General features: G+C 33.5%; 1 protein-coding gene across 3 annotated transcripts in view; it reads left to right on the top strand.

Moving 5' to 3' along the window:
• Positions 1 to 4,227: 4,227 nt before the first annotated feature.
• The window catches only part of bmpr1ba (bone morphogenetic protein receptor type 1Ba), a 146,104-nt gene continuing 133,578 nt past the window's right edge, over positions 4,228 to 16,753 (top strand). For 2 of the 3 annotated variants that reach the window (XM_087251244.2, XM_087251245.2), the window contains exon 1: positions 4,228 to 4,286. The gene's annotated coding sequence lies outside the window, so the exon portion shown is untranslated. 3 annotated transcript variants of the gene reach the window in all.

Below are 16,753 nucleotides of genomic sequence, written 5' to 3'. Positions count from 1 at the left end.
TGCCCCGCCTCTTTTCCCCTTGTTTGGTTACCCGCAGTTGGTGTGATGGCGCTATAACAAAATGGCGATGGTTAGCCACGCCTACTTGTAGCTTCATTTGCACTCTTCAGAAACCCATAGGTGACGTCACGCATACTATGTCCATATCTTTTACAGTCTATGTGTTCCACACAATCCATTTGTGTTGAGATAACATTAAGGAATTAAGTTAACTTTTTAGTTTTTACAAATTTAAGTTGATTGAACATAAAACATTTAAGCTGTCCCAAAAAACTAAAGAATTGAGTTGTTTCAGCTCAGTAGTTTCAACAAAAAGCAAACATAATTTTTTTAATGTGTGGAAACAGTTACAGTACGAGCTCTCAAAATGATTCAGCTAGGCTGTAAAGAATATGTAAACTATATTTTCAAAAGCATCCTCATTGTTATTGTTCATTCTTCAAATCCTACAAATTGACTGAACTACACTGAAAAAAAACTGAACTACACTGTTCCAGTTACTATGACCATTTATGTGAAGCTGCTTTGACACAATCTACATTGTAAAAGCGCTATACAAATAAAGCTGAATTGAATTGACATAAAATGCATTGCATTATTTCTGACAGAATATCAAACTGATATAAAAAGATGCATGAAATAGATCAGCACAGCAACCCTCTGTCAAACAGCTGTGTGTTTTTGATGTGGAGAGAGCGTGGTAGTGTAAAAGTGAAGTGTTGTTCTCTCTCTCTGTGTGTGTGTGTGTGTGTGTGTGTGTCTCAGGTGAGTGGTTTGGCTGTAATGGGCGTAACTCACACCAGCACATGAGCTCAGGGGTCACGACCTCTTCTTTCAACACATGAATGAGACATTTATTCACTCCGGCCACAAAGAGCAGCTTCTCCTGAGTCTTTATTCTTCACACCGGCCTGGCGAGAGCCACTGAAATCATCTCAAGATGTGAGAATTTTGAAAACACTCAAATACTAAATACATGTATTTGATATACGAATTACAGTTGAAGTCAGAATTATTAAGCGCCCTTAATTACTAGCCCTGGTTTTTTTTTTCACCCAATTTCTGTTTAACGGAGAGAAGATTTTTTTCTGCACATTCCAGATCATAATAGTTTAAATGACTCATTTCTATTAACTGATTCATTTCATCTTTGCCATGATGACAGTAAATAATATTTGGCTAGATATTTTTCAACACACTTCTATACAGCTTAAAGTGACATTTAAAGGCTTCACTAGGTTAATTAGGTTAACTAGGCAGGTTAGGGTAATTAGGCAAGTTATTGTATAACGATGATTTGTTCTGTAGACTCAAAAAAATAGCTTAAAGGGGCTAATAATTTTGACCTTAAAATGGTGTTTGAAAAATGAAAAGCTTTTTTTATTCTAGCCGAAATAAAACAAATAAAACTTTCTCCAGCAGAAAAAAATAATATCAGACATGCTCTGAACATTTCTTTGCTCTGTTAAACATAATTTGTGAAATATTTAAAAAAAGAAATAAAAAATCAAAGGGGGGCTAATAATTCTGACTTTAACTGTATATGATCCTAAACAACCAGAGCTGTAAATATATAGATTTGCATCAAATATAGATGTAAAATATTTATTGCTGTGTAAAATATGCATTAATTTCTCTCAATATTTACGATCTAAAAAGATGGAATATTGTATTTTGACCTATTATTATTAAATGCATGCTCTTGAGTATATAAATGGTTGATGCGTTGAATCAAAATGTCAATTTTTTACTTATTTTTTATTAAAAAAAAAAAAAGCAAACCCTGGCCCTCTAATGCTTATATGGTACCATGGTTCAGAAATGTTGTATACTGTGGCAGGGCTACACTTATACAGTATGTACTAGCATATTTGAGTAGAATGTAAGGTACTGTACTTCAGAATTAACTTGGTATTTCATATTACTATAATGGTTTATGGGGGGTATTTACAAAGTTCATTCATACACATTTTTTCTACTAAAATTCCATGACTTTTCCATTATTTTTCCAAGACTTTCAAGTAAATTTTTATGACCTAATGTTTCATGCAATGTCTACTTATATGTGGCAAAAGAAAAACTATCCGCTTGTTAAGTGGTGACGTGTTTGTGACGTTGTAATACTGTTTCCGGGTCCAAGCCGCCATTCACTTGAGTGGAGAAATCATTCGTTCGTGATAAATTTTTATTAAAATCGCACATTAAAGTTAATTTTATATAAAGTCATAGTGTACACAACAAGCTCTGGGCTTGCTGCATAACAAAAAACTAAATTTTAACAATTTATAAAACAATGAATTACTTTCTGGCCATCGGATATTAGGCATAGACATATATATTGCGATGGTGACTTTCGAAAGTATTAAATCACTTTGTAAACGTTTATTATTACCATTTCAAGAATCTCCCCATTCAGTTGAATAGAGCGCTTGGACCCGGAAGCCGCTCCGCGTGACCTCACACTTAACAAGCGGATAGCTACAAACTACAGCATATAAACACGCCACAATTTATTTAGTTAAAATTTATATTAATTCATCCTCTTTTCAGCTTAGTCCCTTTATGAATCTGGGGTCGCCACAGTGGAAGGAACCACCAACTTTTCCAGCGTATGTTTTACACAGCGGATGCTCTTCCAGCTGCAACCCATCACTGGGAAACATCCATACACATTCATACACGCAGACAATATAACCTACCCAATTCACCTATACTATATATCTTTGGACTGTGGGGTAAACCAGAGCACTAGGAGGAAACCCACAGCAACACAGGGACTCCACACAAAAATGCCAACTGATCCACCTGAGGCTCGAACCAGCAGCATTCTTGCTGTGAGGCACCCACTGCGCCACCGTGATGCCAAATTTATCTCTATGTAAAATGTATCTTGATAAAGCTTACACCGCACTAATAACGTGAGAGTATGCGATTGGCCAAAGACAGAAGGTCAAGACAACTAACCTATATTCAAGTACACAGATATCTGTTTTCCATGACTTTTCCAAAACTTTGAGGGTTTTTCTGTCTTCACATGGATGAATATCATTTATTATTACCAAAAACATAAAGTATAATTAAAAGTAAATTGAGCAAATTTGTTATTTGAGAGGTGTTTATCAAACTGGTAGCCCTCCACATTAATCGGTACACAAGAAGTAGCTCTCAGTTTCATAAAGGTTGGTGACCCCTGATGTAGACATTGCATGAAACATTAGGTCATAAAAATTTACTTGAAAGTCTTAGAAAAATCATAAAAAAGTCATGGAATTTTAGTAGTAAAGATGTAAGATGTGTAAGAATGAACCCTGTAAATTACCCCTTAAACCATTATAGTAATATGAAATACCAAGTTAATTCTGAAGTATATATATATATATATATATATATATATATATATATATATATATATATATATATATATATATATATATATATATATATATATACTACACACACACACACACACACACACACACACAAACACACACACACACACACACACACACACATATATATATATATATATATATATATATATATATATATATATATATATATATATATATAAATTAATGCATTTTTTTCTTTAATTAATATCAATGAACAAGATAACAATGTGACAAGCTACACTATTTATTTGATAGAGGTAAAGTTGGTTTTATATTCGCACATTCGTTCATTTAGAAGTCTCTGTATTGTCACTTTAAATATTCGATCGAAATTAGCATGCAAGTGTGACTTGAAAACAACATTAACACTGTTTATTTGACTGTGTACAACAATGTTGTAATTTGATAGTCATTGGCTGCTAATTTAATTTAGCTACTTAGAGTTTGCAAATAATACTTTGATAAAATTATATTATTAAGGGGAAAGTTTCAATATCCGAATATAAAACCAACTTTACCTCTATATTTTTTGGCTACCACCATAAACCATTATATCAATATTGCATAACATAGGCTAGCTAGCCTATATAGCAATAACTGTTATTAGCTAACTCAAGCTAACTGTTGTTTTACAGTACATTCACAAATTATTATTTTATTTATTATTTACCTTACCCCTCCTCAAAACTAACTTAAGTAGGTGAGTCAGGTTAGTCCGGTAGCCGCCGGTAGTCGGTGTCGTGAGTTCCCGCGTGCGCGCGCCCGTACTGGAGCTGCTGATGATGATGTTGACGAGCTGAACTCATTTAATGTTGAACTGACACATCATTCAGACGGACTCACGGACACCAAGCAGCTTTACAACAACTCGCGGACACTTTCACCTCTCAGCCGGTAAGAATACAGTCACCGGGTGCTTTTTGAAGCGGGGGAAGTGATCGGATGTGTCTCCGTAATATCAGCTCTTTTCTGACAAAACTGCGATTGATTTCTGTGAAGCTGAGCCTTAAATTTGTCCGTCTTGAGGGCGATTCGCCAGACTACGTTAGCATTTTGAGTACAACTTTACAGTTTTGCTGACGTTTATCATGGTGCATGTTCGCCGAAGAAAGTTGCTTGTGTTTATTTAACTTGGGGGTTTTTACATTGAGGTAAAGTTGGTTTTATAGTCGCACATTCCTTCATTTAACGTTCCCTATATTATTTACCACGCCAATTTGAATATAGGGTCTGAATTCACATGTAAATATGACTTGAAAACAACATTAGCACTATTTTGACTGTGAACAATGTACTTTTGATATTTATTGGCTGCTAATATGATTTCACTATTTATAATTTGCAAATCATACTTTTCTGAAATTAAATTATTAAGGAGAAAGTCTAAATGTGCGAATGTAAAACCGACTTTACCTCAATGGTATTTACAACAATCTAGTCGAGAAGAAGCTTTGAAGTATTGGATTTTTATGGTATCTTAAGATAAAAACGAATGTGATAACTATTTTTGATATGTATACACGTTTTCACTTTTCACTTGTAATGTATTTAGCCTTTTTTAGCAACATGGTTCATGTGCTGTTGAAATAGAGAAACGTAGGAATCCATATAGCTTATTTTTGGAAGTATACCATGGTAGATGGCATTGTTTGAATTGCCTTGTAGAGTGTCACATAATTGATGTATGTGACATGTATATAGCCTGCCATGTGTAAATAAAATTGGAGCTCTATGGTGTTAACATCTGATTATGTATTTTATAAATCATTTATCATAAATAGTTTTTCTTAGGAGTTACTTTACTTTAGTAACTCAGAATTTAAGCGTCAATGTAAGCTTAATTGTTTTATATGACAGTTTGCACTTGAAGATTTTAAAGTTACACTTTATAATAAGTTAAAACTCAGACTTTCCCTGTCTGATTTCAAACAAGTTTCTCATATACCTCTTTCATCGGTCAGCCAAAAAATAATACACTTCCCAAGTGGGACATCATTGGTTGAGTCAGTAAACTGGGAATGAGCAATTCCAGCGTTATGGATGCGAGTAAAAACTTTAAACATAAGTTCACATAGAAAGTATATGTTAACATTTATAATTCAACATCTGTTTATATTTTCCAAAACAACTGCCCGCAGAGATATGGGACCAGAAAAATATCAATCTGCAAACGATGTTTTGTACTTTAATTGAGGAAAATAAACATGCGTTATGGATGTGACCGAGTTTGCAGTATACAACATACTTCGTTGAAATTTTGTGAATTAAACTGCACAACCTAAAAGAAATATGCTACTCAAAAGGATAAAAGATGTCTCTCTGTAGAACAAAGATGATTGACTTTATTTTACTTGACATTTTTGCATTTCTGAGGAAAAAGTGTTGTTATGGATGTGACCAATGTGTAATTGCCACTTGCGTCACTTTGGTAAATAAAATATAATTGTTCGAAAACATTGACAGATACATTTTTGAGTATTTCTAAAATACTGTAAAATACAAGCCTACACAAAAAACCTAGAAAACGGTTTCCATATTTTGGTGAATACTTAATCTTTTTCTTGGCAGGGTTGTCATTTGCATGGATTTGCTTGAATATTATTACTTGACAATTTAAAATCAGAAATGTGAAGCTTATAATTTAGTTTTTTACATTCTTCTAACTTGTGTGTGATCTGATAATAATAATTGCATTTAGTGTCGTTTTAAGGTTTATGATGTTGCATTAAAGTGACAATGTTTAATATCATTGATATAATTTTACATGAATTGTCGTTTGGCAAAGAAGGTTGCTTGTGTTTATTTAACTTGGAGGTTATTTACTATAATCTACAGTCCGGTAGAAGCTTTAAAAGACTGGATGTTTCTGATATCGTAACATAAAAATGAGTATATGTGTTTGTGATATATACACGTCTCCACTTTTCACTGTTATTGTATTTAAACTTTTTTTTTCAGCAACATGGTTTATGTGGTGTTAAAATAGAGTTAAACCTACCGTCAAATTAACCATATTTTTCTAACGTACCATGGGTGATTGCTATGTTTAAATTGCCTTGTCGAGTGTCACATTACTGACCATAAATAATCTTAATTTGAGATTAATGTGTGATTGATTGTTCGTTTTATATGAAACTGTAAAACTTTAAGTTTCCACTTTATAATAAGCTAAAAAGTAGACTTTTGTATCAGATTTATTGGAAGAATTGGATTATTTCCACTTTATACTGTTATCGACTTTTTTTTTTAGCAACATGGTTCTGTTGTGCTGTTGAAAAAAGAGAAAATCAATTTACCATATTTTCTAACGCACCATTGGTCATTGGCATTGTTTAAATTGCCTTGTGTAGAGTGTCACATAATTGACCATATATGTAATATGTAAATAGTCAGTGCCATGTGTAAATAAGTCAGAACTCTATGGTGTTAACATCTGATTATGTATTCATTCATCATAGTACTTTTATAGGAGTTAATTTAAGATTAATGTTTTACATATGACAGTTTGCACTGCAAGATTTTAAAGTTACACTTTATAATAACTTAAAAAGCAGACTTCCCCTGTCTGATTTCAAACAAGTTTCCATGAACATCTTTTATTGGTCAGCCAAAAATTAATACACTTCCCAAGTGGGACGTCATTGGTTGAGTCAGTAAACTGTGAATATCATTACTTGAGAATTTAAAATCAGAAATGTGAATTTTGTTTCTTACATTATTCTAACTTGGGTGTGATCTGACAATGTTAGCCTTTTGGTTGATTTAATTGTCATTTAAGGTTTATGATGTTGCATTATACTGACAAAGTTTAATATCATTGATATTTTACATGAAACATTGTTCGCTGAAGGTTGCTTGTGTTTTTTTTTTTAATTTAGGGGTTATTTACTACAATCTACAGTCCAGTGGAAGCTTTGAAGTATTGGATTTTTCTGATATCTTAAGATAAAAATGAGTATAGTGTATTTGTGATATGTATACACGTTTCCACTTTTCACTGTTAATGTATTTAAACTTTTTTTTAGCAACATGGTTTATGTGGTGTTAGAGTTAAATCTACTATTAAATTTACCATATTTTCCAATGTACCATGGGTCATTGGCATTGTTTGAAATGTCTTGTCGAGTGTCACATAATTGACCATATATGTAATGTAAACAGTAAGTGCCATTGTGTTAATAAATCAAAGCTCTTTAGTGTTAACATCTGATTGTGTATTTATTCATCTTGCTACTTTTTTAGGAGTTATTTTAAGATTAATGTAAGATCGGCTTGTTTGTTTTATATGACACTGAATAAAATTTCAATAAATGAATATAAATTTTAATAAATGAAAATAAATAAATCAATGTAAATAAATTAAAAATAAATGAAAGCTTATGAATATTTTTTAAACAAATGAATTTAAAACAAATTAATAAATTTATTTAAAATGATCTTTTTAATGAATTAATATAAATAAATTAAATTAAAAATCAATAAATAAATGAATAAATAAATAAGTGGTATTTGTCTAATGTAAATCTAAGTTACATAATAGCTAAGTATTTCCCTTTTACTTTTGTCACTGCATGATTTTAAAGTTACACATTATAATAATTTAAAAACAGACATTTTCTTTCTGATTTCAAACACGTTTCCCATAAACTCCTTTTATTGGTCAGCCAAAAAATAATACACTTCCCAAGTGGGATGTCGTTGGTGGAGTCAGTAAGCTGGGAATATCATTACTTGGGAATTTAAAATCAGAAATGTGAAGCTTATAATTTAGTTTCTTACATTCTTCTAACTTGTGTGTGTGTGGGTTCTGACAATGTAAAGCTTTTTATTGTTTTTAATGTAATTTTAAGGTCTATGATGATTTATTAAGTGACAACGTTTTATATCAATGATATAATTACATTAAGCATCATGATACTAATTTTATTATTTTAATTTCCATTATCTGAAGCTGTGAGTCAGTTCGAATAATACATTTACAGTCATTTTAGGCTTTACTGAGTTGCATTGAGTTTTACAAAAATAGATAAAGATTTAAAGACAATGTAACCATGTACTTTGGAGTTGTCAGTTATTGTTTAAGAAACTACAAAATTGAAGCACTGAATATTTCAACATTTACAGACAGGCTCTGTTTACTTTAATTATAATTACCTCATGTTGATTAAAAAAAAAAGATTGTGTGGCAATCAGCATAATGCTGTCAATTGAGCTGAACTTGTACTGAAACCAGAATATTCCTTTAACAAAGTGGATCGGTTTGCACTGCTGATTTTGTCATGATATATCGTGTTCAGGACACGTTTGGTGGGAATATGATACAGCAACAGAAACTTTTAACTGCTCTGATAAGGAGTTAATCTTGATCGCCTCTACTCTTTCAGCACTTAGAGAGTAATCCCAACAGGAGCATTGTTTCTCTTGGGATAATAGGTGAATTGGACTGTTTGTGTCCATTAGACACTTGATTTTTGACTTTTATGAACCATCTGGTCCAAGAACACAGAAACAAGTGTAGACTCGAGCGTGGTTCATACTGTCAGCAGTATAGCAGTGCATTTGGTTTTGGTTGCTTCACATGTAGTGCTCTTTAATGGTTTTGATTATGATTAATTTGGGTATTAGGGATACAACAGTTATAGATTTTGGTTGTGCGATTATAGTCTGTTGAATAATCACGGTTATCACGATTATTATGCATTCATTAATTTCAAAACACTGCTAGTTTAGAAAAATCACATGAAAACTCCTTAAATTTTAAAATGTTATTTATTGCTGCTCAGTAACCAAATAATAGGACACAAAATAATAATAAAAAACAAACAAAAGTCCATTTCTCTTTGAACTTAAAAATAAGTAGAAAAAAAAAGTTTTGTCATTTAAACATAAATAATAAATTTACACTGAAAATAAATAAAATAGTCAGTAAATAAAAAAATTAAAATAAATAAGTTTAAAATAAATAAAAATAATTCATTAATTTTAAATAAATAAAATAAAATTATGTACAATAAATAAATAAAATGTAAATAAATTAACATAAATTAACATAAATTACAATTAATTAATTAATTAAATGTAAATAAATTAAAAATAATTAAAAACATATAAATATTTTTTTTAATATATGAATTAAAAAAATAATAAATTTTTTATGAATTAATGTAAATAAATAAAATTAAAATAAATAAATTAAATAAAAAATCAATAAATGAATAAATAAATAAGTGGTATTTGTCTAATGTAAATCTAAGTTACATAATAGCTAAGTATTTCCCTTTTACAGTGAAGAAATGTATTCAAAGGCTGCTGAACCTTTTAATCAACTATATAACAAAATGTTTTTTTTTTTTTTTTTCATTTTGTATTTTTTTCCTTAGTGTAGGGTGCTCGCAGCATTTTGTCATGGTGTACAGTACAAGCTTGGCACTTGGTTGGCATTACTTTAAGTTGCAGCAGTTTTGTTCCATGCAGAAGCACATTTAAGCGAATTAAAGCGCGATTAATAGTGAAATCGGTTAATCTTTGCATCCCCATTGGGTATTGTACAATATATGGTATAGTGGATTTAGGGATGTGACATATTTTTATGGCAAGATGTACAGATAACAGTGATGTTTTAGTATTTCAGTCATTTGCAATAGCAGAATTTCCATTTCCAAGATTTACCTTTTACTTTAGGTTTATTTCTGTTTCAGGGAATGATTTTTAAACAGTAGGGTATATTTGCATGACAATAAAGTACAAATTTGTCTTTGTCTTTTTTAAATGATTTGCATACAGATGAAAATGGTGTCTAAACTGTATTTAAACTGATGTGAAAACAGCTGAAAATGCTGTAGTCCTCTGAGAGAGTGAGCAAATAATATACACGCAGCAGATACAGTATAAATATAGATGTGTGTATTTTCTGATATTGGTGAGTTGATCTGTGTAAATTACAAAAGTTGCTAGGGCTTCAATTAACAGTAATTTAACTGCAATTATCTAATAATTAAATTAATTATTAGATTAAAAATAAATTAAAGATCAAGATTTAAAAACATTTAAACATACAAACATAAACACTATACTGTACAACATATTAGAACTGCACATAATATTGTTTCAGCAGCAATATCATAATCATTTGCAGTAGTTGCATCGCAGCAATGTTGAGTCTGGATTCTAGTTTATTTTTTTGTATGTGTTTTTGAGACATGAGGATTTTGAAAAGATTCAAACATAAAAAAATGTACAATTTCTAACTTTATTAATGATGATTTTTATTGAATTATTTTATCAAAGACTACGCAGTATTATTTTACATGCGATTACTGTACCTGAATGCAGTTAGCCTCCATAAAACACTTTTCATTTCTATTTTTTCTCTACTATATTCTTCTATGATTGTAGATTTTTGTATTTTATGCTTAATTCATTCTCCTACAGAATCATCCCAATCAATCTAAAATTTTAATTCTTTCCAATTAAACATATTGTCATTCATCTGGTCATATTGTATTCCTATCGCAATATATATTGCAAAAAAAGCAAGATGTTCGTTTTTTTTTTTTTTTTTTTTTTTTTTTTTTTTTTTTGTCGTGCAGCCATCAACACTTTTACACATGAGTCTAACAACAATTTATTAAATCTGTTTTATCTTTCTGCATTGTAGCTTGGTACGGTAATCTGAGTGTGTCAAACAAGGGGGAGGTGTTGCAGGGACAAAATGATGTATTGTATGTTACGGGGTAATATTTTGTTAATTTGTACATGGAACTAGGCTTGGGCGGTATCCAAATTTTAATACCGTCAAACCTCCTCCCTATTTTACCCTGGTATCCGGTATTACTGTGCATGATTAAAAAAATGATGACATAAGGCTCAGATAGCATCATCAAACCATTCAGAAACCATTCAGAATACCGTATAAGCAACCTTAGGTTCGCGGTCACCTGTTTGTCTTGTTCGTATTAGAGAGAGAGAGAGGGAGAGAGAGACGCAAAGCACTATGCTCTGTCATTCACACACACACACGCACACAGAGCGTGCTCGCTCGCTCAGGAGCTCCTTTTTAAATTACACCAGAGTTACCGACCGCCCCTGCCCTGCGCTTTATTCGGAAACCCATTCCCGCACCGCAAGAAATCTGGTTGGCTCCCTTGATACAGCAGCGGGAATGCAGACCTCTAGTTCGTATTAACCACGTCTTCCTTCTTGTTCGGTCGAAATTGGAAATGCTGGTCACTTGGTGCGCGAGTGCGTGACTCGCCACCTTACCTCCCTCTCCCGCTCTCTCTCCACACTGTCCCGTGATGACAATTTGTAGGCATTAAATAAATAATTGTAATATTTAATACTTGTCTCCTATTTAAGTGCATTGTTTTTTATGACGGGATAACGGTATTGAACCTGACACGGTTGCTATTTTTAGATCCCGCGGTATACCATGTTACCGTATTACTGCCCAAGCCTACATGAAACTTCGCCTGTGTTACGGCACCTTGCTGCAATTTTAGTTTCCCTAAACAGTATAACAAAGTGAGTCTGAGTCTAAACCACCTCAAGCAAGTGTAAAATCTTTTTTTTTTAATTTTGAATTTAGTGAATTTAGTTTTAATTATATTATTATAATATTATAGTTCTTAGATCAGATGTGGTTGCAGCCGGACGTTAATGAAAATATATATAGCCATATATGAACACGTATAAAATCCAAATATGAACTTGTCATATATGTCATGCATATATTTTTCATAAATCAGATTTAGGCCCCATCCCAATTCTACCCCTTAGCCCTTAGCCCTTCCCCTTCCCCTCGATTTGCGCTTGCCAGTAAGAGGTAGTGGTGTCCCAACTCTCTTTAGCTTGAAGGCTAAGGGCAAGGGGTATACACCCCTTCAAACGAAGATTTTTCTGGACCACACTTAAAAATAAAGGGGTAAGAAAAAGTTCCCAGAATACCCCAGCAACAGCTGCACCCAGAAGTAAGGAGATCCACAAATTAGTATTTTTTTTGTTGTTGTCATTATTATGAATTTTTACAACAAACAAACACGTTTTAATATATTCATATAATTCATAATACATTCATATTTCATGTTTTACTGTCATGCTTTTTAAAAACAAAACGCTAAAATAAAAACCGCTAAATTTCGGGATCTATTACCGATCTATAATCCCTAATAATAACTCCCGTACAGCAGTCCCACAACATTCTGACACTCGATGACACTGGAATACCCTGTCAGAAAAGTCTAGTGGCTTTCAATGAGCTTTTTACAGTGTCTGCTTACTGTGTTAAATGCTCAGTATTATAATTATTATTGCCACATTAGATCATTATGATAACATAGTATTGACCTTATTCTAAAATGCGGAAGTGCGCCTGTTTTTGCGATTGTCTTAGAACTTCCGTTTCAGTCGCCTATGGGAGAAATGACTAGGAATAATAAACTGCAAAAATGGTCAAACTACTTGCTCTACAAACAAATTTTTGCATGACTATACTGACCAAGTAGAATAATATAACAAGAAAATATCAAATTGCAACATCAAGCAGCGAAACGAGCAGTTTTTATTGTCTAATAATGAATGGAAGTGAATGAGACCGGAGGTCTCGTGCCAAAAAGATTCAAATGGCAGCGCCCACTCGTCTGCGAAGAATAAGGTCAATATGCCTTCAGTGATTTCCTGAAGATAAATACCAAAAAATTACGCAACTGGAATCACTCCAGCAGTCGTGATCATCTGATCTCATTTAAAGCAAGAAATCACGAGGACATATGATGACGTGTGGAGGTACTGTAGTGCTGTCTCAATTCTTTGGGGTAAATTTTGAAGCCCTTACCCTTCACCCTCGGTTCTAAGGGCTAAGGGAAAGGGGAAGAGGTAGGGGTACAAAAATAGAATTGGGATTGGGCCTTAGTCATCAAATATACAGAATAGACAGGCTTCAAATGTAGTCTTTCTTTCCTGTCTATTTGGACTATATTGTTAGACGTGTAGTAGATTTTCATTGCCAGGTTTATTCTAGCCAAGGTGTCAGTAGCTATGTTTCCATCCAAAAATGCGAATGAACTTTATGTGCAAAACTGGATTATCGCATAAAAGTTGTGTGAATGAAGCAAGGTTTCCATCCAACGAGTCAAAGCGAACATAATCGTCACTTCCTGATTAACTGGCGCCAAATATCAACAGTAGAAACTGCAGTAGAGAAGCTGCATCAATCTTTTCTAAATAAATGCGCCTCAGAAGACAATCCTGACAAGCAGTGAGCGCGCAGTGGCGTTTGAAGGTGTCAGACACAGAGGACAGGCACTCTTGATTCTGAAGGTCATTAATAATATAATAACATCAATACTGAAATGGTAAGGCGTTTTATAATGACCAAAACAACATTTCAGATGTTTTATAATGTGCTCAGCCTGACGTTTTATCCATTCACACACATTTTAAGCATCACATGATCTCTTTTAACAAAATCACATGACCTTTTTTAATGTGCATGCTGGAGTTTGTGCGGTAAAAGTGTTTCCATCGTAGTTTATGCACATCTTTTCTTATCGAATAAAAAGTTTAGCCTACCCAGTTAGGCGCATACGTTTTTTATGCGCATTTTCAAAATTTATGCGCATCATGGCGTTTCCATCAACTGTTTATTTTATGCGCATTTGCACAATGAGCATACAATAGGTGGATGGAAACATAGCTACTGTTTGGATGACTATTAGACATCTTTTAAATGTAACATTTCTTGGTGAGTTCAATCTTACTCATTGAATTTAAAGAGATGGTACACCTCAAAATAAAAATGTGGACCCTTGCTGTTACTATTCCTGTCCTCTTGGCCATTCTGATGTATTCTGTGACATGCACATGTTAACAAATTGATCAACTGATTCAAGACGTGTTGTAGATTTTCATCGCCAAGTTTGTTTTAGTCAAGGCGTTGGTGTTTAAATGGCTATTAGACATCTTTTAAACGCAAATTTTTTGTCGAGTGCAACCTTACTCATTAAATTTAAAGGGGTAGTACACCCCAAAATGAAAACTTGGACCCTTGCTCTTACTATCCCTGTACTCTTGGCTATTCTGATGTATTCTGTGACATGCACATGTTAACAAATTGATCATTCGATTCAAGTACTTAGAGAATAAAGTTCTGTATTTGGCGATGCACGCAAGACAACATTATAGTTTATCAGGGCCAATCGGTAGCAACAAATGAGCAATTTCTCACTGAATTTAGTCACACTGACAGGAAATAAAAGTTGCAAACTAGGACAATTTACTCCCAATCTGGAGCTCTGACACAGAAAAGCTGCTTAGTAGTTGAAAATGGCTTGTTATTTTAGGTGATTATTACATTCTAATGCTTGCTTTAAACAAATCTACTGTATGGAATGCTAAATAAATAAATGTGATGGGACATTGCTTGACTGAAGCAGGCAACGGAGTAGCTGAGCCCAGACAAAGTTTCTTTACCTATACGATTGTTCAACACATTCAAGCAAATTCAAATCATTTATGTGTAAGAAATGATAGCGTTTGTAGCTATTTAACATGGGTTACTTGTATTTATTTTTACAATGAAGACTATAACGTGTTATTCATATACATTTTGAGTGGCACAGCAGCTCAGTGGTTAGCATAAAGGTTGCTGGTTTGAGTCCCGACTGGGCCAGTTGGTATTTCAGTGTGGAGTTTGTATGTTCTCCCCGTGTTGGTGTGGGTTTCCTCCGGGTGCTCTGGTTTCCTCCAGTCCAAACACATGGGCTAAAGGCAAATTGAATTGACTGAATTGGCCATAGTGTATAAGTGTGTGTGTGTGTGTGAGAATGTGAGAGTGTATGGGTGTTTCCCAGTGATGGGTTGCAGCTGAAAGGCCATCTGCTGCGTAAAACATATGCTAGAGTTGACGGTCCATTCCGCCGTGGCGACCCCAGATTAATAAAGGGACTAAAGCCGAAAAAGAAAACGAATAAATGAATGTTTAATAGTGGTTTGGTCTGTAGACAATCATAAAAAATATGTTATTTAAAAGGGCTAATAATATTGGCCTCAAAATGGCTTTAAGAAATTAAAAAAAAACTGCCTTTATTCTAGCTAAAATAAAATAAGACTTTCTCCAGAGGAAAAAATATTATAGGAAATACTGTGACAAATCCTTTCTCTGTTAAACATCATTTGTGAAATAATTGAAAATTCACAGCAGGTCTAATAATGTTGACTTCAACTGTATATTGCATAAAAACAAAACATCACGTTCAGTTTTTTTCTAATGATGTGCAGCTCTAATTGAGATGTTTCCAGTATAGAGTGCAGATCGTCCCTGTGAGTTAATCGAGGCCTTTAGATTGTTGCACGGTGGTTGTTTTTCAGGTTAGGTGTTGCTGTTGTATGCAGTAGCGTTTAACACTCTCCACTGTTTGTGCTATCAAAACAAGTTCACTGATCTGACTGTAGGTCCAATGTCATGGATGAACAGAGCGGGAGACCTGAAACTATGTGAGCTTACACACACACACACACACACACACACACACACACACACACACGTACACATGCACACAGGCACTAATCAGGTCCAGCTGTGTGTCAGTGTGTGTTATGTGGAGTTCACGTTGGAGAGTGTGTGACCATATGGCATAAAGCGTCCAATTCTTACCTCACCCCCCACCTTTCGTCATGGGACCAGGCAGGAAAGCCTCTACGACCAGCCAGAGTCGAACAGCAGATGTGAGTGTGTGTGAGAGAGAGATGGAATGTGTGAGTGGTTGTTCACCAAATCTACAGTGCAAACGCGCAAAACTGACCAGACTAGAAGACACACAGGCGATTTGAAAACAAAAGTGATGCTGTTTATTCGATTTCCTTGAAAACCTGGATTTTAAAATATTTAAAATAATAAAATATTTTTATTTTATTTTTCAGATGTATGAAACAAAGTCGAAACCCTTCTGGAACATTGAATTTAAACAGTTTTGCTGTTTGTTGAAGCCATTTCTATGGAAATAATAATATTTTAAGTTTATTTAGTAAAATCTGAGAAGTTTTTGTGTTGCAAATGAATCGTAGAAATTCTAATGTAAGCAGCAGTTAGCTAGTGATGTAGCATGATGTAATTTGATTGACAGTTAAATTCAATTCAATTCACTTTTATTTCTATAGCGCTTTTACAATGTAGAAGTTCAGTTCAGTTTAGCTCAGTTCAGTGTGGTTTAATAGCCACTACTAAGAGTTAAAACACTGAAGAGCAAATCCATCGATGCGCAACTCTACAGATCCCGAACCATGCAAGCCAGTGGTGACAGTGGCGAGGAAAAAACTTTACCAATTGGCGAAATTGAAGTATTAAAAAACCTCGAGAGAAACCA

This window comes from Danio rerio, chromosome 5 (assembly GCF_052040795.2).
Source record: "Danio rerio strain M-AB ecotype USA chromosome 5, GRCz13ab, whole genome shotgun sequence".
In the NCBI taxonomy this organism is placed as follows: Eukaryota; Metazoa; Chordata; class Actinopteri; order Cypriniformes; family Danionidae; genus Danio; species Danio rerio.
The sequence above is the reverse complement of the archived record's forward strand: the minus strand, read 5'-3'. Positions and strand labels throughout refer to the sequence as shown.